This window comes from Mastigoproctus giganteus, chromosome 9, assembly GCF_048544385.1.
Source record: "Mastigoproctus giganteus isolate SK-2022 chromosome 9, ASM4854438v1, whole genome shotgun sequence".
Lineage (NCBI taxonomy): Eukaryota > Metazoa > Arthropoda > Arachnida > Uropygi > Thelyphonidae > Mastigoproctus > Mastigoproctus giganteus.
Window position 1 is genome coordinate 50,569,872 of NC_143583.1, and position 23,078 is coordinate 50,592,949.

Consider the following 23,078-nt stretch of genomic DNA (forward strand, 5'->3'; position numbering starts at 1 on the left):
GATCAGAAAGGAAACTCATCTTCTAAGTATGTTCAGTTGGTTATGATACATATTTATTCGTGTTTCATCTTTAAGCTAAATTGCATTAAAATTAATAAATTCTGTACGCTGACTAGGTAAAGTTAATATTCAGTATTTAAAAACTTTTAAATGCGAACAACTGAATCAGACAATTTTAACTGCAATAACTCTTCTGGCAGCAGCTTGCACTTTGAAAGATCGCCGGTGAACAGGTAAGAGCGAAATTGGTTCACTGCGTTCAATTTTCTTGATACATAGCACAAGATATAATTACATGGCCTGAATAGTACCATAACGAAGAGCCGTATTAAATTTAGACTTGATCGAAAGACTTTTCAATGCATATTCTTATACTTCGAAAAGTGGAACGAACTGGGGATAAATCAAGCAAGAAAGTATTTCTTATAAACTGAAATTATGATTGATATTTCATCGTTTCTTCTTCTCATTTTGTTGTATAAATCCCCACAACTTCCTTAAAAAAAAGTACCATTGCACCGCTAGCGTCAGACGTCTTTTGTCTGTTTTTTCAATAACCTGATCACGCACCATTCGAGTGTTTTGAAAACGCTAAACGCTTCCGATTTTATGACGCCGACGTTTCCTTTCCAATGTCCTTATGGATTATCGGGACTCCCCAAGACACTGTAAACTTGAACTAGTCACGTGGATCCCACCACATTTGTTACAGCCCATCCACTGTTTTGTATTGCACGACAGGCACTCGGCACGCACTTCCTGAATGCGTGATCCGCGTCCTTTTGCTGTTGTTAGCGCAATTGATCATACCGGTTAAAATACGTCTCTTTTGCCGTTCTATTTTATGGGAATGCTATTGGCTTTTAATGAGCGCCCGTAAGAGAACTTCAATGAAGTGCTGGAGTAGATTTTTGAAGTTTTATTATACTAAACAGAAATCAAACTCCTGTGCAGCCCAGTGCGTTTACTTATCGAATTCTGCATTTTTATCAAAATCGAAATAGATTTCAGTCTTTTTTAGAGTACAATTTCAAGTCTGAATTTTTTATGTGTTGAATAGATGATGAGGTTCTCTCTCTATAAATATTTTAATTTTGAATGCTTTTTTTTGTTTTTTTTTATTATTGGGGTACGGTTTACGAATCCGCATATCTTTACACGTGTGATGTAAACAAAAGATATTAAGACTATGACGCGTCGGTATATTATATCTGTAATAGCTTGCATTCTACAGTCAGTTTGCCTCTTTGCTTAACGAAAAACCAGAGGTTGGAGTAAACCACTTAACCCTCGCCTTAGACTGGCAAACACGATCAAGTTGTGAAGCTGGTAAAATTTCCCTTTGTCGAAACGGAATCAGAACTCAAGGCTTTTTCCTCACGACGTGGAGGACAGTGAGCTTAATCACTGTGTTAATCGCAAGGAGTCACGTGATTGGAGTCATACTTCATTGATTCTTGTAACTCCCTTATTAATTCCCCATTAATATCCTACCTTCAGGCTTTAAGTTCAGACCCCAAGTGACATAAACAAAAAAAAAAAAAAAAAAGGTCTGATGAAATGGGGATTATCCTTTTACAAACTTCAGAAATTCTCCATTGAAAGCTTTCTTACCGAGTGAGATTTGTAGTTAAGTTTTTTGTGTATAGTTTTTTTTTTTTTTTTTTTTCAGATAACTCGTTTGTCGTTTTATGCACGCAATATGCTATTGCATTTGATGCAATATGCTCAGCTCTTGTCTTAAAAGAGTTCAACCGTACTCTGTTGAATTCTGGACCCTTCCAAAACTTTGGAGTTTTATTTTAATTTTATATTTTGTTGTTATTTATTTATTATTTTTTGTTATATATTAGCAAACACTAATTTCTGAGTATTTGCGATGCTAACTGGTATCGAGCAGTGGAACCTTTTTTTAAGAATACAAGATATTACAAGATTATATATGGGATATTACTTTCGGTTGAAAATTAAACGATATATTCTAGAAAACATTACATAGATCCTTGAAAAGATATAACGACTTTCATTTTTATCCATCTTCTTTTATATACCCTTGGCCATTCGTGAAAATGGGCATTGGCATAAATCTGTTGTCATTGATATACCGCGTACGGATCTTTAATAAATTTGATTGCTTCTCAGTTGTTAAGCAGAAAGATTGCTCACCGAAAACAAAAAAGGGTCTTCTTTTTTTTTGTAAAGAGTTTCTTAGACACCTAAAATAAAGCTACTTAAAAAAAAAACATGACGGCTTAATTTTTTAAGTGGTGCACCAGCGATACGAATTGCAGGCAAACATGCACTGAACTCAAAATGGAAAAGAGAGAGAGAGAGCTGAGTACTCTGCAGTCACTTGACAACCTTAACACACCAAGGAAAAGTGAGCGACAATTACTTTGCCGTACATCTTGTGCATTGCCTCTAGGAAATTGCTCTTCAGCAGTCTTACCAATTATCAAGTTTCCTTGCTATCGGTCCTTTGATATCACTGTGTGGACTTGCACTAAAGTAATATTGCTAGGAGGCTCTGTTGCTAGGGCCTCGTTGCTATGGCGACAAATGACAAGCATGTTAGGGATTCCTGAATCTGTAACAAAGTTTATTGTTAGAAGCATTGATAGCTTTCGACTGTCACATATCGAAAAGGGCTTTCCTTCATTTTACCTCTAGGCGACATGTTGACGTAGAGCGAAGCCTTTACGTGAGATGCGATCAGTCCGAACGAACTGGCAGAAGGCGATTTCTGACGGTTGATTTATTATATCAAGAATAACGGAGATTGCCATTTGCTTTATAATACTGATCATACAAATCATTACGCAAAATAAGAGCAGTAACCATGTTACCTGGTATTATCATATGTGAGCTTACTCTCTGTCACCAAATTCGCTCAGCCAAGGTAATCAAACGGAACCTAATCGCGCTACCGGTCCCAGTAATTGCACGGTTCAGTACGTAACATTGTGTTAACACACAGTAGCAGAGCAACCGCTTCAAGTAGATCACATAGTTAAGATAAAAGCTGTTTATGATTGTATTTTATTTTATTATTTTTTTATTTTTTAACATATAATATACACAACAGGCATTCACCCAGTTAAAGTGTATAACAGAGCAAAGGTTGTACAAAACATAAAAATAGATGGTAGACTAATATACTTTGTACAATGGAAACGGGAAAAGTTCAATTCACAAAAATAAAAAAGATATTCATGACGTCAAGTCCAGCTCCATGAAGACTCGCAGAAAGCAGTATACTGCAGTAGACATCATCACACACACACACACGAATTAAGGAGGACATCTTTAGCCCAGAACTCATCCGTCAATCGGTCAACGTACTCCAAATAGTTCTGTGAAATTGTTTCTTGTTCACAGCCATATCCAATTCAAACTTGTTCATGAGTGCCAATGTTCTTTTGAAGAAGGAGTTCCTGGATATCTCTAATCTGGAGTTACCGATGTGGAAAGTAGTCTTCTTTCTAGTAGCCACCACTGGAGCGTGAAGGTCAATATGGCACAGAAGATCCGGCAGGTAAGTTGATCCAGCGAAGATGTGGTACAACAGTTTTAAATCAAGAACAGTTCGCCGAGTTTCCAGAGATTGAAGCTTGAAGTAGGAACAGAGATTCCGGTAGAAGATTCTGTGGTAAAACATGGGGTTACGTCTGGAAAGATAGTGGATAAATTTCATCTGGAGCGATTCGATTTGCTGTATCAAGTATGCATAGTGTGGGTTCCATATAGGAGAAGCAAACTCCACTATAGGGAGTATAGTTGTCTTAAATAGGAGCACAGAGAACTGAGGATCTTGAAATCTGCACGTCTGCCGTTTAATGAAGCCAATTTGTTTTTTCGCTTGGCTTAATATATTCCTAACATGTTTTTCAAACCCACATGTAGCGGTAAAAGTAACTCCCAGATCTTTAACTTCGTCAACTCTGGAAATCGGCATCTCCTTGATGTAATATTCATTAACTAAAGTCTTAGTTTTCCTCGTAGCGGCAAAGGAAATAGAGCTGCACTTCATAGTATTAACCTCCAAACCATTCAAAGCAACCCAATCAGCAAAAGAGTTGAGAGCAGTCTGAAGGTTAACTGCATCATCTTGACTGCTGATAGGTGAATATAGTTTCACATCATCGGCAAACATTAGTATCTTGATACCACCTCTCTCAACAAATTGCGGTAGATCGTTGATAAAGATGGTGAATAAAAGAGGCCCAAGAGATGATCCATGAGGTACTCCTCTCGATGAAAAAAATTCCCTTGAGACTTCCTGTCCGATGATCACTGTATGTTTTCGATATGAGATGTAACTCATCAACCAGGATAATAAAGGGTCAAGTATTCCATAGTGGCTTAGTTTTTGAGCAAGTTGATTATGCGGAACACTGTCAAAGCCTTAGTAAGGTCTGTGTAGATCACATCAACCTGTCCCCCGCGATCGACGGTGTCTAGAACCTGTTGCCAGATGGTGAGAAGATTAGTGGTAGTTGATCGGCCCCTGGTGAAGCCATGTTGGCAGTCGCAGATGAAGTGATTAAAGTATTCCATTAATCGGTGGTGAATGATAGTGTCCAGAATTTTTGCCAGCGAGTTCATAAGGCAGATGGGACGGTAATTCTCTAGTGAGTGGTTTGCACTTCTCTTTGGGATAGGAATAACATTAACAGTTTTGAAGTGAGTGGGGTAGATACCAGACTTAACGGAAAGATTGAATATATGCAATAATATATATTTAAGTTGTGGAAAGCATTTCTTCCACAAGATAAGTGGAATCTTATCTGGGCCTGCAGAAAAATCTTTTGTTAGTTTCCGAAGCGCTTGAATGATATCGTCTGTGTCCACCGAGAGATTATTCAGTGTATCATCCTTAATGACTTGAAATTGATAAGCTGAAGCAGCAGTAGCTGCTGTTTTCTCTGAAAAGGAGGAGAAAAAGGTCGCAAAAAGATCTGCTTTAGTTTTGTCACAATGACCGATATTTATAAACTAACTAACACGGCACCCATATGAAGTCTGTGGTTGAGATGCTTTCAGTACTGTTTCTCTATGGCTTTCTGTGTTAATGACACCCGAAATATCCATTGATGTCCACAGTACTGAAACTTTCAACTTATTGAGGCTATAATAATAATAATAATCTTTGTTCTGCTTAGTAAATTATGCAAATAGTCCATCACAGCTGAAAGCTACAAATTAACAATTATGCTAAGCTGCTATTTTATTAGATATACCCTTTAACCCTGAGAACAGCCTAGATGCTTCGTGTCATGAACTCAACAAGGTGTCGAGAGTGTGCCACAGGGATGCCGACTTAATTGCTTCCCACAGTTGTTGCAAAGTGGATGCTTTCAGATCTCATTCCACCTCATCTTACAAGTGCTCAGTTGTATTTAAACCTGATGACCGACCGAGGTAGCCGGTGGAGTAGGCTGAATTCACTCTAAGGTAGAACCTTTCTGTACAATTCACGCTTTTCACGTGGTGGAAGAACCCATTCGCAGGTACACTGCAGCCATGAATGAATGCACCTGATCGGAAATTAGTTCTGATAACCTGTGGGATCCAAATGTTTGCTCCACTGTATGAAAGGGTCCAGTGTCGACCACTGCCACCTCACGCCATTATACTGCCATAGCCAGTCCGCATTGTTGACATCTGGCAGGGTGAGTTCATGGACTTATGCTCTTTTTGTCATATTGTGCCTTCTATCAACGTGAACCACGAGAAACCATTCCACTGACCAGAAAAGTGTTGGTGTTCCTGACTTCATGATTTTTGCTGACGGAAATGAAACTCGTTTGGTCGTTGGCTACGATATCCTATCCGTGACAAGTTGCAACAGGTTTTGCGTTCTGAAATGCATCTTTGGATAATATGCTATGCGCGGTTGTTTTTTTACTGACTGTATCATTTCTGTTATGTTGAACAAGTCTTGTCTCTCTTCACTGGCCGGATATTATTGACCATTCTCGATACGCTCGAGGCGAGTCATATGTGAAAACCCCAGCAGAGTTGTACTTTCCGAGATGTCATACCGACTTGTCTTGTGCCGACTACCATGCCACGTTCAAAGTCACTTAAATCTTTCGTCTTGTCGTTCTCGCACAATTGAATGCTGTTACTGAGAGAGCGCTCCATTTAATGAAAAGGGCGGATTGTGTACCTAATAGAGTGATCATTCAGTGCACATAATGCCATCTGGTCGGTATCATTTAACAAAAGAAACTTTGAATTTCCGAAAAATAGCAGTGGCCATACCGATCTTGAATAGCGATTATTTCAGTTTTTATGTATTCTGCTGAGAAATTACAGCGGAATGACTTGGTTAAGATCTTTTGGATGGCATCGTAACCCGAGAGATTGAAGATTGGTATAAAGAATATTTGTCCTTTTTCAAACGAAGTTTCTTCACATCACATCCCACTAAATTGAAAATAAACACAAGACGCAACTTAATTTTCTGTGACCAACACTAGATATGTAACTAAGTTAGCGCGCGTCTTTTACTGGACATTTTACATTAATTGCTTTATGAACTGATAGATGTATTTAAGCAAAAGCTGTAACGTCCATGCTGATTTTTTAGGTACTGCTAGGAATCCATAGAGGGATATGTACAGATTGTTAAACTATTTTACTCGTTTGGAAAGGTTTGCATTCAAATTCCATCGCCCTCGTGGGTAACACAGTTGGTAGAATCGCCGTCCTCCCCACACCAGGCGGAAAAGACCTGAGCTCGAATCCCGTCGCTGAGTTAGTCGGTCTCAGGGGAGGATAGCATGGATTTATCTTGGAAACTCGGGTTTTTTCGTCCAGCAAACAGAAAATGCACCTCAGACCACACGCAACTTATAGTCAATATGGAGCAATATGGTCTTATTCGCTCCTAAAAACCAACAACAAACAATCCAATCCCATCGATGAATGGAGATATTTCCAAAGGTCTCCTCAATCGGATGGAGTAGTTTTTCGGCTCACACATAATGCAAATCGGTCCCTGGACGCACAGATACACTTGTACTGATATAATGCACAACGGAGCAATATATTCTTAGTCGCTGATGCTCCTAAAAATAAATAACAACAACCAAGCCATTTAATATGTATGTCTTAGAGATTTACGTGGAAGTTCTTATCTGCATTACTAAGTATTTTTATATATGCTTCCCAGCCGATTCAGTAGCGTCTGTAGAAACAAGAACCAAAACGCCAATTTTGTTTTAATCTGGCCTAGTTTAGGCCCCTCCCTGTACATGTAAATTTTGTTTGTATTGGATTCTAAGCACGAATTCTAAAGCGTCAGTGCCCGTCATTTAAGTAACTGCCATCTTGAACTAAAGTGGCAGATGGAACTGCATCTTCCCCTCCCTTTCCTCAACTATCAGAGTCCTGCGATCCTGTTGCATGTACTGTAAGTTTCATTTGCATCGAAATTTAAGAAAAATAGTTATTAAGAGGTAGCCCACAGAGACAGTTTTCGCGGAAGCCTACTTTCCATTTGTGGAAATAGCTTAATAAACAAATTTTAATCAACCGACTCTTTTACAACTAATCACGCCACTGTTTTAATAGCCGATGAGAATAACGTAAGAGTTCCTTGACCGATTTAGGTGTGGTGAGCATAATCCTAGCTTATCGTATAAACGGTAGAAAGTTTAATATGTGTAGCAGTGGCACCATATTTTCATTAAGGAAACAATGTTTAGCTTGCTCTTCGTAGCTCATTAAAGCTATAAAAATTAATGCATTTTTGCAGAAAGGATAGCAATCTAATCTTCAGAGTATTAAAATGAAATGGGCTGCCTTCGCTGGGTTGATTTTCTATTCGCCACCTAAGACGAAAAGTCCATGTTTAATGGTAGGAGACTTTTTTTTTTTTTTTTTTATCGTGTTCTGTTTTTCTGACCTTTTGCAGGCGGATGAAGAATAAAACCAAAAGTTATCTCGCTGTTGATTTAAATATCCCAAAGTAAAGATTGGATCTCACAGGACCATTTAACAGTCTTAAATATTCGAAATCACTAATTACAGTTTTGATGAGAGGGTAGGGGAATTTAATATTTTAAAGTATTAAGAGTATTTCCAACTATTGGGTGATTCAAAAATGAGGAATTTAATATTTCTCGAGAATATTACGCATAAAAACAGAAATTAAAAAAGTCTTAGAACCATTTTTCGAATTAAATCATCGTAAGGCCTTTAAGTTTCATGACGTCGTGTTTCAGATGTGTGGACATTACTCGATTAAAAAAAAAAAAAAGTGGGATCTTTCCGTTTTGTTCGCCCTTGGGAAGGTTGAAGGTCCATTCCGATACCCGTCCCTCCCAGTTCGCGAGCGACTATCGAAAACTATACGTATGTAAATGAAGTCTTCCGTGTCAGCTTATTCACAGTACATCGCCGTCTGCCACTCTTTGGAAAAGGCCTGGGTTCGATTCCCTCACTCATCTGGGTCCTCTTCAATCGCGGGATCTAATTAAGCAATCTCAAGCAGAGAGTGTATGATTTTTCCCTGTTAGTTATTCTCTGGGTTTTTCAGCCCGCGCAAGAATGAATTGAATTTGACGTTGCGGGCCAATTTCTACAGACAGATATACAAAGAGGGATATAAACGACAAACTCCTGTGCCCGTTAAAATAATTTGAATTTTTTTATGCAAAATAAAAGCACTTTTCGGATGTTTGGGCATTGTCCAGGAGCGAAGTCGATTTAACACTATATTTTATACTTGCGTTCTGTTAGTTCTCGGAATAGTTTTAGGTCTGATTCCATAGCCATCTTGTTTTCTTACATTGCTGTAAATTTGGAACATCAGCCGCAATACTTTCCAAACTTTCAGAACTTAGAGTATTCTTAAGGACATTTCTATTATTCATGTCGATAGTTACTTTAATCCGTCCTCTACTGTCTTTGAATCCTGACAAAAAAAATAGATTTTTTCAAATGAATTTAAAAAAAAAAACAGCCTATAAGACTGCAGGACACGGAAGTTAACCAGCTGGCTGCAATAATTATTTCCGTAAATCGCTGCTCCATGACATACGCCTCCCCGACATCATCTCACCCATCTACCCGCCCAGATGATCCCCACAGAATTCATAACATACACGAATGCCGCGTAAAAAGGTAGGCAGGCATGCCGAGCTAGTTCTCGCGAAGCAACCCTTTAGTCATTGATCATCTGTCATCACTTAGGCTACTTTAGCCTGTAAACGGTGTTCGAGCCATTCCTTACACCTTCTGCGTCAGTCAGTTATTAATATCTCTTCGTTTTTTAATTGGCTGGAGGAAAGAAACAGCCTTTCGCGGTTGCTACACTTGGCTGCTCGCTGTGAGATCATTTCTTTGGTGAATTTTGCTGAAAATTCGTTCAGACAAGCACTGAAGGAAATTAGAAAACTTCTTTAAAAAAAAAAAAAAAGCGATAAAAAGGGAAAAAAGTAGTTGCCATGGCGACAGGTAATAAATAGTTCTGATATCATAAGCCGTCATCCATATTTTCCTCTTATGAAGTATTGCCAGTGGTTTCCTGTGAAATTTCCTAAAACGCAAATATATGCGACTCGTATAGATGGAAAAAATAACCAGAGGAATTTAATATTTTCGCAAAAATGTTTTTACAAATGTCGTAAACAACCCCAAAGGATGACAGCAGCAGCCTAAATTATACCACAGTCACCGTGGCGTGGATTTGATTCTGTTATGATCAATCAGACTGAGAAAACTAACCGTCCCCTACACGATTAAATAAGATGAATCATCGTAATTGTTTTAATCATATACACTGCCCTGTAAAAATTAGAGAATTCCTTTGATAAAGCCACTTAGCTCTCCTGTAGCAGCAATAACAGCAGAAATCCTTTTTTGGCTTAATTCTTAAAGATTACACCGGTATCCCTGGTGCTGCTACCCCATTCCTAGAAGATTTTGCTCTTCAGGGTTTCTGTATTCGTCGGCAGCTGCTGATACTCTCTAATGTATCTTTCCAAACAACCCACTGGTTCTCGATTGGATTCAAAGAGAGAATATGTGGGAAATCAGCAAGATTATTCACCATGCCTACTTTTAATGATTTTTATGAAAGAGCTGTAATAAATTGGCCTATAACATTCCATTTATGCATATAGGAGCAAAAATCTGGTCCTCAGCAGTATTCAGTACACCTGACAATTGGAAGAGCTCTCAGGGATGAAGAGAGGATCAATACTGTTCCGGGAAAACATTATACGTACTGTCACCAAAGGCTTACTCAGAGATTTCTGAATTCGTTGATTCTTAGGGCTTTGTCCACACCCATGTGTGTCCATCGATGGCAAACAGTAAAACAGGATTCGTCAGCCCACGTTACGTGTCCACTGCTCTGACGACCTGTGTCCTCGTTCGACACCGCAATATGCATTCGGAGTGCATACCAATTGGAGTTTTACCCAATGTCACAGTTTGGAGTTTTATCCAATGTCACAGTCATCTTTTTCATTTTTGTTTATCAAAGTGGAAAGGAGTTAGAACCAATCGTAGAGTATCCTCTTCCGACCTGCATTGTATTGTGCTGGAAGTTTTATTTTTCTGATCTCATAGTTAATCCTATTAAACAGGAGTCCCAGCATTTCATTCCAAAGAGCTATTTGTGACCATTATCTTTTCAAGTTTATATACAGAATAGATTACAGATGTTACTGAATAATTTAAAAAAATTTTAATATCGTAAATGCATAAAAGTTTAGACCATTTCTTAGACATTTTAAATGTTTATTGTTAATTCGTACAAATGTTCTAAATGTATACTATTGTACTATAATTTTAGGGTCTTTAATTTAATGGAATTCACAGGGAACTTCACTCCCTTGTATGATTAAGTACAAAATAAATAAAATATTGATGACATCCATGTTATATAAATGCACTTATAGATAAGCCATACATTTTTATCTTTTACAGTCTTTTACAGCGATTCTATCAGCTGTGCTACCTCGTGGATAGCACAGTTGGTAGGATCGCCGTCCAATCCCACACCGGTTGGAAAAGGCTTGAGTTCGATGACGGGAGGAATTTTTATGGGTTTAATTCAAAACGTGGCTGATTTAGTCGGTCTCGGGCGAGGGTAGAATAGTTTTTTTTTTTTTTTATCCCTGAAACGCGGGGTTTTTTTTTGTCCAGCCCACATTATTAACAGAAAATCGATCTCAGGACACGCGCAATTTACAGAAAATATACACTGAACAACATGGCCTTAGTTACCTATGCTCCAAACAACAACAAAACAAACAACAGTTTTTAGATTTTCAATGTATTTCATATTTTAATCTTACTCTATTGCTGATTATTTTCGCCTTTATTCGAATCGTTAGCTCCATGTAATTTAAAAAAAAAAAAAGGTGGGGGGAGTTCGCTCTGTTTTTTTATGATTAATAAGTATAAAATAAATAAAGCAAAATATTGCGATACCGAGTATGTATAACGGTATTTATAGGTAAGCCCAACATTATTAAGTGTTAGTTAAATCCATTTAAACTCAGTAAGAGGCGATTATATATCGCGATGTCCGCTTCTCTAATATTTTGACAGTGCAGTGTATTTTAGACACCAGAAGAAACGGTGGAATTATCTCTTGGTACGTTAGTTCTTATTTATTTCAAATGATGTTGATTTCACATGAAATGACAACGTTCTTTAACAATTATAAGCCTGCGACAATCAATTTGCTTTTTCTTTTTTTTTTTTATTTCTTTGAATGGCAGATTGTTTGTATTCGTCTGCTGCACACGATCTCTCCCAAAACGCTCGCATGTTAAATCTTAATCATATATCCACCGTTTCCTTCTTGTCATCACCTGTAATGTTCCATAAAACACTTTAACGTTCTGCTTATCGGGGCAACTCGAAGCCCAGCTACTTTCACCTTCACTTATCGTCTGACATTCTAAGCCTTGGCGTTTACTATCACTTCGCTATTTGACCTCTAAGAAAAGGAAGTTCGCTTCCCCGCTGCTGATGCGGTCGTTCCGTCTTCACGGCGCCTCCTGATCTAAGTTCTTAAGATGCTTCCTTTCATACTGAGCTGGGAATGTAAGACACTAGATAGACTATTCTTCTAGAAATAGTAGTAGAAAACGGGGGAAAATGGAAGAAGTGCATCTTGGATTTCCCCTGGATCTGCGTAACGTAATAAGCCCTATTGATATCGTCTGGATGAGAAGGTGCTCATTTATGAATTCAGAAAACACCAGCAGAAACATCGCTGTGAACTCACGAATTAGCTTAATGGAAGTTGATTATGTCCCCTGAATATAACCCTTTCAGACTATAATTTATCCTCTAAAACTAAATTCACCAGATCGGGTTCATTGAACCAGTACACATGGCATTTAAATTTGAAGGATCCTCTTTCCTTTATTAAAACAGGCATTACTTACTAACTTAACAATGCTTCTGCTGTTAAATTGACCAAATTTTCTGTGCGTTTTATGTAAATTAATTATCAGAAATATGTTAAGAAATATGATTTTTAATTTACAACAGATCAGGCGCCGCGTGCTCTACAGTGGGGCAAATAGTACGCAAATATTTGATACCGTACTTGTTGAAGAAGACACTAGAATTCTCGGAACGTCATGCCAGAGCATACTGTGCACCTTCTTGTTTTATTGTAAAGCTGTTTATTTTTTCTTATCGAGTGTGTCTTTTCACCGAGATGTTTTGATAACAGACAACTACTTTTACAATTTTGAATAAATCGAAAGTGGAGGAGAAATATATGACTCGATATGACTAATAGAGAGATTAATATAAGAACATTAGACAGACAGATTGTTTATCTGACTGCTCAAACATCACATCCATCAAGGCTTATACAAGTTACCTGTTTACTGCTGTTGTCGTTGTTTCCTCTTCCGACACTAGCAGCAGCAGCACGCCGTTATCCAACGCTACGGATTGTCTTCGTGAAAGATCCCTCTGTCTGTCTCTGGCAGTTGAAATTTCACGAAAAGTCAATGACCGGCCATGTTGTAACAAGCCACCATTTGCAGCTTATCCACAGGAAAGAAAAAAAAATTTCCGAGCAAAGGATCGTCTGCAGGTTTTGGTTATCCCATTGCATCCTCTTCCGCACGAGCTGATGGCGTAACGGACGATCATGCGATTTCGCTCCCTCGTACTCTGTGGCCTAGCCCGCTGCCTCCGCTCTGTTTTCAGTGCGTGATCTCCGAAGGTCGGCAGGCCTGAAGGGAGAGGTTCACTCCACTGGAGGTGTGGCGGTTTCGGATGTCGGAAGCACGCACTTGCTCACGAGGGATGGTGCACAGTGTGGGAATGTTAATTGGTATTCCTTTTGTTTCTCCCGTTTCGTGCACTTCCGTCTTGTATTTATGTCTGTGTCGCTACCGCTCCTTAAGATCCATCTCTTATGCTTTTCAATAGTTTCTCAAGGGAGAATTTGTGTACTCATTCTCAATTTTATCTGACTGTATCTGTGCGTTATAGCGTCTATCCATCCCCGTTTTTAGTCGTGTGTGTGTGTGCGTGCGCGCGTGTTCCTTTCTTCCCCATCAGGATTAATCACACCTTCCTCCACGCTTCCATGAGTTACAATTACCTTTCTTGTCACAGTGTGCTATAAAGTAATCACGGTCCCTTTTAATTACGCTGAGCACATCTTGAAGATGACTTTGATGGAAATCGCTTGGGGTTCACCGTACCACGCTTTTATAAAGATAATAAAGATGTTATAATAGAATCATGGTACTCTCTCTCTCTCTCTCTCTCTCTCTGAATATTGACTCAAAATAGATTTTTCAATTTGTGATGAAAATTCTGTCTTCAAATTAGTTTATTAGTTATTCTATTCAATGTAACGTGTGTCATTACATTGAAGAAATTTAAGAACTCTTTTAGTTTTCTTTGCAGTTGTTTTTAATGAATTATGCCCACCAGATACTGATGAATTCATTTCGGTAATAAATGAATTCATTTCGGTAATAAATCTTTAGTTGCTAAAAGAAACAACCATCCGAATAACTTGTCATGATTCTTTTGTAATATTAGGACTGTCAAAATTTATTGAACTCGATGAAATATACTGCCCGACAAAATTCATATAATAGGCATCGTGACGTGCAAATTCTGAGTCTCCAATAGAAATCGATCTACCACTTTACAGAGCCGCACATTATGCAAATTATTCTTGCCTATAAAAACACGAGTTGCGACCATATAACTTCATTCTCCGTTTTTGGCTTGCTCAGTTTAATAGCCACATCTCCAGTACTCGGGACAGCAAGTCATCGTCATTTAGATGATTCTTTGAGATGGCAGGCCGTTGGACGATTTGAAGTCGGGCAGTCGAAAGCGGACGTGACACATTGTCGTAATGTGTCGGGCAGTGTCGTCTCGACACTATGTATAAAAGCAGTTTCAGGAGACAGGAACCATTACAAGAAGAACTAGAAAAGATTGCCCTAGGGCTACGTCAACCAGAACTGATCTCTATCTGGCTCTAACAGCAAGAATCCTACGATGTTCTGTCATCAACTGTCCCTTGAGGTTGCTGCGGCTACAGGTGAAAACATTTCCAACTAGACTGTGTTAAGAAGGCTCAATTCAAGTGGACTCTTCCAGAGGAAGCCAATTGTTCGTATCCCATTAACCCCAAACCACCGCACAGATCGTCGAAATTGGTGCTATGAACATGTGACTTGGAGCAAATGTGATAAATGGGGTACAGTTATGTTCTCTTGAGTCTCGTTTTAGTCTACAAACAGATTCTAGACCTTATTTCATTTGAAGACAATGAGGAATGCGGCGGTATCCCGGCAACATCAGAGAAGGGGACACTCACAGTGGAGGCGGTGTTCTCGTGTGTGGCAGAAAATGATCAAAGGCTGCTCCCCTCTTCATGTTTTTGATAGGGGTGCTCTAACTGCGCAGAGGTACCGAGAATAGATCCCCGAACCCTATGTGCAATTTTTAGGGGTGCTGTTGGTCCTGACTTTCTTTTCATGCACGACAACGCTACTGCACATAGAGCTCAAGTGGTGGAGGGATATCTTGAAACTGAAGATATCTAACGACTGCCGTGCCCAGCACGATCACCAGACTTAAATCCTATCGAACATGTGTGGGACACCCTTGGGAGTTGCATTGCACGCCAACAGCCAACTCCCCAGTCACTTGGTGAGCTAAGGTCTGCGCTGGTAGAAAAATGGGATTTGTTGCCACAGAATCTTATGGAGACCCATATATCGAACATGGTTCACCACTGTCAGGCCTGTTTAACCGTTGAAGGGGATCACATGCCGTACTGTCATGTGACCATATTTTCGAGCATTTTGCAGTTTTCTCACTCTCTCCACATTTCATCGTTATTTAGTATGATTCACCACCATACCAAATTTTGTCCCACTTCATCGCAAGCTGCACGAATTACACAACGTTTTCTACGCGTTCTGTTAATTTTGTCGACCGATAAATGCATCTTATAGGCCCACAGTAGTATAGCACAGTTGTTAAGATTGCCGTCCTCTCCACAGCGGGAGGAATTTTTATGAGCCTTTACACAGCGTGGCTGAGTTAGTCGGTCTCAGGCAAGGTTAGCATGGCTTTTTCTCCCGAAAACTCTGGTTTTTCGTTATGTACACAGAAAATTGACCTCAAAACACACGCAGTTTACAGACAATATACACGAGCAATATGGCCTTAGTCGCTGATGTTCTTAAAACCCTACTACAAAAACAGCAGAATCGTATAGACAATTTTGGTGATTAGAATCTCTTGAATTCATAAACTAGGAAATTCACGTTTTTCAAATTTATTATGTTTCTTCTCTTCTAAGTATTAATCAATAACTTGTATCAGCGGGGTGATGCCACTTTCTCTTCTTAACTGCTATTCGGGGATGATCAGTATAATCACTCTTGATGCTTAGCTTATCTTCGGACTGGCATAATGTTTTTATTATTTTATTTCTCTTTTAAGCTAGTCGTGGATGTATATATATATGGCTCGTAATGGATTACAAATTTGAAAATCGAAGCTTTTGTTTCTATTTTACTAAAGTTTTTCTGTCTTTACCAGGTACTCTGTTCACATTTTTCCTCATAAAGTAATATCGTATTCAAAGTAATCTTGTATTCTGTTCAATTTGTAGTGGATGTGAAATCTCTCCTAATTTTTATTTGTAGGCAGAAAACTCAGGAGACGTATGTTTATACCGAAATGCTGTAATCAAATTTTGACACAGCAAGTATGGGAGCTTCTTAAGTCGCGTAACAAGATTTCAATTACACGTTCCCTAGCAAGCTGGCATGCTTCATTTCAGTTTCCTGTTCATATTTATCATCTTCTACTAGTATACTTATAAAATAAAAAACATCTGACGCAGAACTGAAATTAATAAAGAAGTAAAGGATTTTGGCTATCCCAAACTTTTACTAATAGAATCGTGCCCTGCTTTTTTTTAATCATCACTGTTGCTAATTTAGTTAATTTTATGATTCTTTTTTCTGAATTGCTGCGATTTTATTTTAGTTCATAATGCTTCGAATCTCAAAAGATTTTTCCGCAGCTGTTGTACTCTTTGGAATACTTTATTTGTTATATGAGGATTTACAAGCAATCCTGTGTGATTCATAACGTATAAGAAGGCGTTGGCACATCTCATCTTCTACATAGTCGCCGTACAAGTTTAGCATTGTCGTATCGTGACATAAAGGCATCTGTCCCGGCGTGGAAAAAATCAGACACTGCCTTTCTCAAAAGTAAATAACAGCATACTGCATGTCGCAACCGGTTGCAAATCGCTTCTCAGCTGTATGCTCTTTCAGAGTTCCCAGGAGATGGAAGTCACTTACTGCAAGGTTGAAAAATTTGTGGCATCTCAATCATAGTGCCATAAGACTCGTGGTGGCAGTTTGCTGCCTGATTTTGGCGAAAGGAGTGCAACCTGTTTTCTTAGCGTTTGATCCGTACATATCCACCAATTCACGATGAATTTCTGCCAGTTTATTACCCTTTACATTCAGAAATCGGATCTGCACTTCTGTGTTTAACTATATTTTCAGTCCTATCATCTTTTAAGTGATGATGCAATGTACGAAGATGATGTACGCGCTTTCCCTGGTCCAACCCACTCACGAAACGTTTTTCCACGTGCTCTTACTCTATTTTTAGGCGCGTTAGCATACGTTCGTAAAGTGCCTGTTATTTTGATTATATCCGTATGCATGTGAAAACTGATTTCTAATGGAAGGATTTTTCATAATTTTCTCGTTTAGAAAAATCTGTGGGGCCACCCCAAATTTCATTAAAATCGGAAAAATATAAATCCAACAGTTATTGTTTCTTTGTCGTCCGTCTGCATTAATTGTTCGACTCCAAGTGGATGGATTTTCGTGAAATTTTAAACGATTTGTGATCGAATATTTCATTAAAATCGGAACAGTGAAAATCCGGCAATTATTATTATTATTATTTTTTTTTTTTTGTTTTTCTTTTTTTTTTTTTTTTATGCATATCATATAGGCTTTCGATGTACCTTATATTGTATTTGTTGCTGTGCGCAGATTGACCGAATGAATGGGCAACATAGAGGATCTGCTGAAACGAAATGTTCTCGGTTCGTCTAAAAGTCGTTGGCATTTTTCTCTTTTCTTTTTTAAAAATAACTAAATGCACAACGCATAATACGTTAAGAGTAAGAGTTTAATCTCTATATAATATCGGTGTAGATACACTATATATAACTCTTAAGAAACTACGATGGTAGTTAGTGTGGGAGGCATCATTTGCTCTGTATCTCATGTTGTGCTGTTCCGTCCCAACGAGTTGCCATGGTATTGCACTACCTCGAATAAGTACGCTTCACTGATAGAGAAGACTATTGTTACTTATTCTCAGTGAGTTCCACCACCCAGACGACACTGTTTCAAATCTATTGACCTCTCATCGGTGGGTGGGCAGGTACCCTGGTATTGCAGATCCTGGTACTCTTTTCTTTTTAGAAATCATGAATTATTACTAATTGCCAACGCGCCGGAAATGTAACTCACTAACTTGTTAATTAACTAACTTTTTTTTTTCCCTTACATACCACATGGGCCATCCATATATCATACATTTTAGGTAAAATACTAAATATTATGTTTGTTGCTATGCGCTGATTGGAGGAATGTATGTATATACTCAGTGATCACTAAATTGTGACCATCCCATCCGTAATAGACTGTGCCATATAGCTCGCCGTATTAAAAGCCGAATAGCTTTGTACACTAGAGCAGTGATAATTTGCATCCGACTGTTTCAAGAAGACTTAAGGTGAGCAAAGAATGGTATCAATCGGGTCAAACCACTTCCCACCGACAGAACTGTAAAGGATTACGCAAGATGGATATTCATGGTGAGCGAAGGGCGCTGCGCGTTTTACAGGCTCAACGGCAGGTCACTGTGCGACAGTTGACATCGTAATACAATATGGGGAAATCAAGAACAATATCCCAAATGACGATGACCCGCACACCTCAGGGTTATGTGGTTCCACAGTAGACAAATCAAGAGACTCCCTCTCCTCACCGCTGATCATCGGCGACAGCGAATGCTGTGGTGTCAACAACATGTTGGTTGGACGCTAGAGGACTGAAAACGAGTGTACTCGTCGGTGAGTTCAGATGTCGCAGTTATACGCAATGCAGTTCATGAGAAAACAGATATACAAAGTAGAAAGGCAAAACAGCTGATAACTGTAAATAGAGAATTACTGGAAGATATAAACAAAAATAAAATAATTCTTCTAATGATGATTAACTTTCAAATAAAAGGAACTATTTCGTTAGTGGTTTCCGGACATTTGGGTTGGCTAAATCTGCGGTAATGAAGAAGCCTGTGAATACCATCTTGGCAACAGATGGAAGCTTGTTGATTGGATCAGTATGGGGACCATACAGTTAATACAGCGCTTGATACAACTGTTTTACATCACGGTAAAAAGCGTCCTGCGGTTCTTCAATCTGAACCCATTTTGGAGAATTATCGGAGTGCAGCATGATGCACAATAACATTCACGTCTAGCATCATGTGAACACTCGTATAATGACTGAAGTAGTCGATGGGCCAACCCCCCCCCCCTCCCTTTTCCTTCACCAACCACTTCACCAGTGGAAATAGCCTAGTCTACTCCTTTCGTTACACGAAGAACTTTAAGAAGTTGGCGTTTTTCATTTCATCGTTGAATTAAAAGGTCTAATGAGAGTGTTGCTTTTTCTTTCTCCCTCCTTCCCTCCTAGAAAGAGTTTTTAGGATTTTTATTCAGGTTTTTATTCAGCAAGCAGGCAGACTTTCACAAAAAAAAGAGAATAAAAAAAGTTCATGTCGCATAAAATGGGGCCGTAAAATATTCGTGTTACGAATGTTCCAAGAAGACTGCTTGACAATCTGATATGAGAGATGCGCTGCTTCGATCTGGCCTTGAATGAATACGAATAGTAAAAAGTTGGAGAAATTCCTACATACCATATTGACACATAAAGTAAAAGTACCGTATGCCATAAGAAAGTGGCATTCTTGACTGAAAAGATCTGACAAAGTTGCTTTGAATACATGAATGTATTCCAACTGTTTGAATGCATTTTTTACACTATATGGGTTCGGAATTGGAGGCAAATCAAGAGATAGTATGCGACATACTTGTCGAGCCCACATCCACCGGAAAAGATATGGCATACCTTTTAGATTGAAAAAAAAAAAAAAATCGTATGAAATAGATTGCGTCAGTAGATGAAGCTTCTAGAAGAGAAGAAAGTTATGGAATTTCAATTGACCAATTAATTTAAAATGTTTTACGCGATATTTTTTGTCAGTGCTTTGGCGAATTATAGCCAATACTAAATAAAAGTAATCAGTCGCTCTCTCTGTACTATATATGTATATATAGTACAGAGAGAGAGAGAAAAACGGATTAGATCCGGGGAAAAAATTACGTTACGTAAACGAATTACCTACGTAGCGGTATGGGTTTCTAGTTTTATATTGTATTTAAAAATGCAGTTTTAAGGACTGGAAAAAATACTAATTATTTGAAATATGTAGTAGTCATAGAGTATTGAATTAGAGTTTACTAATTTAATTCTATAATTTAAAATAAAGTGACTCGAACAGGAAAGTTAAAGAGCAATTATTTTTTTAATGGCGTTTATAATAAGTTTACTTAGTATGAAAATCCTGTTTGGAAATTCCTCTAATTCATAATGATTGTGCGACAATTAAACGTAGTATGCTTTGTACAGTGCATTGTTCTACAAATTATTTCATCTAATGGTTCACATCAGAAATGCATTAAAACTCTGTGCCTTCTCTGCACGTATTCCATGATTCCAGTTAACTTTTTCTCATTACTGTACAGAATGAAATTTAGGAAATGTTTTCTGTAAAATCCCAACCTCGAAGAGAATTTGACATCAGTAGTTATCTTATTAGATTCAAAAATACGGTTATTTGCAGTTTGAATAAAAGATAACAGAGTAGATATATAAATTAGCTACTCGCTACTCCAAAGAATACAACAAATTAATTTGAAAGTCTTTAACATTATCACCATTAAAACTTCAAATCCCTGGAATTAAATAGCAGTCTTGTTTCATTGTACATTATAAATTTTAAATGGATGTTGCAAATTGGACTTTCACATCCTGCCGATTGATCAAACTTTAACATTTTAAATAGTAATCAAAACCTGCTTGAACTGGCTAAAGTAATCTCTTAATACCGTCCCTCATGGAAGGCTGCTATATAAACTGGAGTTATTAATGAGATTCCACGCTGGATCGCAGGTTGGCTAAAAGGTGGAGGTAGAAGGTTGTCATAAATGGTCAATCTTCAAGGTTGGCTAGTGTAAGAAGTGGGATCACTGGGGGGGGGTCAGTGTTGGGTCCCCTACTATTTCTAATTTTCATTAATGATAATGACGTGGATATTCAAGGGAAACTGTCAAAGTTCGTTGAAAGGAAAAGATTGTCGGGAAGGTGGCTAACAATCGGAACCTGGCCATGATGCTTCAAAATGTATTGTGGCCTAGCTCGTATATAGTAAAAAAAAAAAGAAAAAATAGCAACTAAAGTTTAATGCTTCTAAATGTAAAGTTATGCATCTGGGGAGCAGAAATGCTGGAGTCACTTATAAGCTGGAGGGAGGGGAGCTAGAAGGCGCTAAAAGTGATTCAAGAAGAAAAAGACAGCTGTTGCGATAAATCTGGCATATAGTTACCATTGAAATTATCAGGAAACAGGCTACGAAGGCATATGGTGTTTTGTTCATGATTTATAGGGCCTTTGCTAGTAGGCAGAAGGACTTATTTTCTCTCTGTACAAGACGATGGTTAGACCGCATTTTAAATATTGCATTCTGATGTGGATACCACATCAAAAAGAAAAGCATACAATTGCTTCAAAAGGCCACGGAATTAATGATGACTGCGAATCGATGCACATGTAAAGATGTGTACTGCAGAATTCGACAACTAGCCATCTAAGGAGAGAAGCGATTAAGATATATAAAACTACCTTTATATACCTTAATAATAAACCAGGTGGAAATGCGAAGGATATGCATATTCTCTATTATTTATTTTATTATTTATATTTTCTCGGTTGATGCAGAAAAAGTCCGCTTCCTGAATCATTTGGCCTTGTTAATACTAATCTCCAATTAAGAATTCTTGTATCACCTGACTTAGCACTAATTACAGTAAGAATAAAGTCTCAATCATCTATAAAGACATAGGGTCGACCAAACTTTGTATTCGAATGAAAACAGCATTGAATTATGAATAGAAACTTGATTACCAGAGTTTTTTGGGTATACTGTACTTCAAAGAGCTGAATTTGTAATTGATGGCGTTTTGGGATTGATGACTCTTCAGTTGGTGATTGGTTGTCTGCAGCTTTAAAAAAATCTTCATTGTTTTTTAACGTACTTTGAATGTATCTAAAGCATATGTTCTTAAAGTGCAGGGAATACATTTGGTTTTGGGAGAGGGGGGTTACATTAAGATGTTTACTTGATGTTTACGTGTAGCTCTTTTTAAAAATGTGGACAAACAATCCCACTAATCCAGGTTCGAAGCGTTTTTTTATTTATTTCTATTATTCGTATTTTATTTTATTTTTTTTTATTTCTATTATTCATATTTTATTTTATTTATTTCTATTATTCGTATTTTATTTTATTTATTTCTATTATTCGTATTTTATTTTATTTCTTTGAAACTAAATGTATTTAAGTACGTATTAATTTATAAAAGTATGTATATTCTGAGATAAATTTATGTTTGTTTATTTATTTATTTGCACTTGTTCTAGAACTAGAGGGGTGTGTGAGCGGTTTAAATTTTTCATAAATTTCACAAAAATTTCATAATTTTTTTCATACCTTGAGTCCCCTTAAAGTGGGCTCAAGCTATAAAAGGTGGGAACCTCTGCTCTAAGGCATTATCCTCCTCTCACTTGTTTATCCTGATTGAAGTGAAATTGAAGATGAAGTTAAACTTCCCATTCAATTTTACGCAACTGTATTCATTCCCAACTGGAGTATTCGTTTATGGACCATGTTTTTGTTACCTTTCAAATGAACGAAGGCAAGGTCTAGTAAGCTGACTAGCCTGTAAGTAAACAAAGACATGCCAAATTCCATACCAAGCTTGGTGCTTGTCCAATTGCCATTTCTTACGAGTATAGACTAGTCTCGAACGTTCAGTCATGTTGAAAATCGCCCAATGTATAAAAAGATTGGCTGGCTGTCTGGCAGTTTAATAAATTAAAAAATTCAAATTGTAATTCACCCTGTTAATTCTGTGAAACACAGGACTATGAAGACTTCTCTTACCGTGCTGAAAATTGAACATTGTGTAATCTGAACTGTTCGAAGATAGTGTTAAGCTATTTTAGAAATATGTTGAACCTAAAAAGTCGAACCCCCAGATTTTCTGATTACTGTATTCTGCACAGTCTTAAACAGCTAACAATCGTAACTCCCCTGCTAACATATTCATAACCGTATTCAAAAACAGTCCAGATACTAATAAAGCA

General features: G+C 37.9%; 2 protein-coding genes across 4 annotated transcripts in view; one reads left to right on the plus strand and one right to left on the minus strand.

Annotated features, from left to right (window-relative positions):
* The window catches only part of LOC150080212 (uncharacterized), a 350,995-nt gene extending 337,813 nt beyond the window's left edge, over positions 1 to 13,182 (minus strand). For all 3 annotated transcript variants that reach the window (XM_090381608.1, XM_090381611.1, XM_090381609.1), the window contains exon 1: positions 12,869 to 13,182. The gene's annotated coding sequence lies outside the window, so the exon portion shown is untranslated. The remainder of the gene's footprint in view (positions 1 to 12,868) is intronic.
* Positions 1 to 23,078, plus strand: part of LOC150080211 (protein timeless homolog) — a 734,420-nt gene that overhangs the window by 548,545 nt on the left and 162,797 nt on the right. The window lies entirely within an intron of this gene.